This window comes from Montipora capricornis, chromosome 13 (assembly GCF_036669925.1).
Source record: "Montipora capricornis isolate CH-2021 chromosome 13, ASM3666992v2, whole genome shotgun sequence".
Classification (NCBI taxonomy): domain Eukaryota; kingdom Metazoa; phylum Cnidaria; class Anthozoa; order Scleractinia; family Acroporidae; genus Montipora; species Montipora capricornis.
In genome coordinates, this window is record NC_090895.1 from 15,089,643 (window position 1) to 15,090,928 (window position 1,286).

The following is a 1,286-nucleotide window of genomic DNA, read 5'->3' on the forward strand; positions in this document are numbered from 1 at the left end:
AGTATTGCTGACGTTAGTTTTCAGGCAAGATTTCAGAGGAAATTGCACTTGATAATCTAGATCTGGTAATTAAGAATATTGTCATTTCCTTTTGTAACTCATTACTGTATTATTGCATTGGTATTGACTAGTGTTGAATTTGTCCAACTGATAATTTTTTATTGATGTTACATCGTGTGTTTAAAAATAATTTTTCAGTTGAGTCGATTATCAATGTTTCCCCTATTTTGTGAACAATAATTTGAGGTAGTTCAAATCAGTTTCAACACTTTTGAGAGCCTGTTATTGGAAGGATTGACCATACATACCTCTTACTAATCGAATTCCAGGGCCGTACGGTAAAAAAATTACGGCCCACGTTTTTTAGGATATCCCCTTCGATTTATGGCTGAAGCGTGCTGGCCTTAAATCGAAGGGAAAACACAAGGGTCCGTAATTCACAGTACGGACCGTGAAAACGAGGTCAGTAAGATATTTATTGTATATCTTTATCTTGGACTCGAGCGCGCGGGAAGGGAGGCCACTTCGATTCAAGCGGAACGACATCAAGTGATCGACGTGTGTGAACAAAATGAATTTTATTGGCTTTCAGTGAATGAATCGTTCCTCAGTCCAGATTAACACGTGACTTGAATCGAATCTTTACAGAAACCAGCAGCTTTACGAGGATTTTTTTTATGAACAACAAGCCTCGTAGCCAGGTAGCCATTGCTTCGCCTGTAGAAATACAATAAATTAGTACAAACCTTGCTGCATTTCCTGCACCATAAAAGAAACTTGGAATAGAAAGCGCGTTTGTCATGCTATATAGCTTGTATTAAAATATATGAAACTTGTTACAGGTATAAATCATGTCTGAAATAGATTTAGATTTGGCCAATCCTAAAACCGGAGCTCCCGTCTCTCACCCCAGAAAGCAATAATTGGGCCTAAAACTATATTTAATCTCAAATCCAACCTTTGTCGGTAAGTATTCAATGTATGGTGGGGCTGTTTCGGTGCTGCAATGTTTAGTAATGTCCATGTGCTGGAGCATCCAACAGTTCCCCTTTCCTGTTGTGTGTACAATAGGATTCGTAAAACCTTTCACAATGCTGCCGACGATTATCAAGGTTATGAGGAAGATGACTGAACATCATAAAAGACTATATGGCATTTTTATCCTCCTTGTAACATTAATCAATGAAGTTAGTTTTAGTTAGTTTTGTTTTCTTAGAATAGCCCTTTTCACGGTTAGTTTTTCTCATTTGCATTACAATGTAATCTAACGTGGATGCGAGGAAATT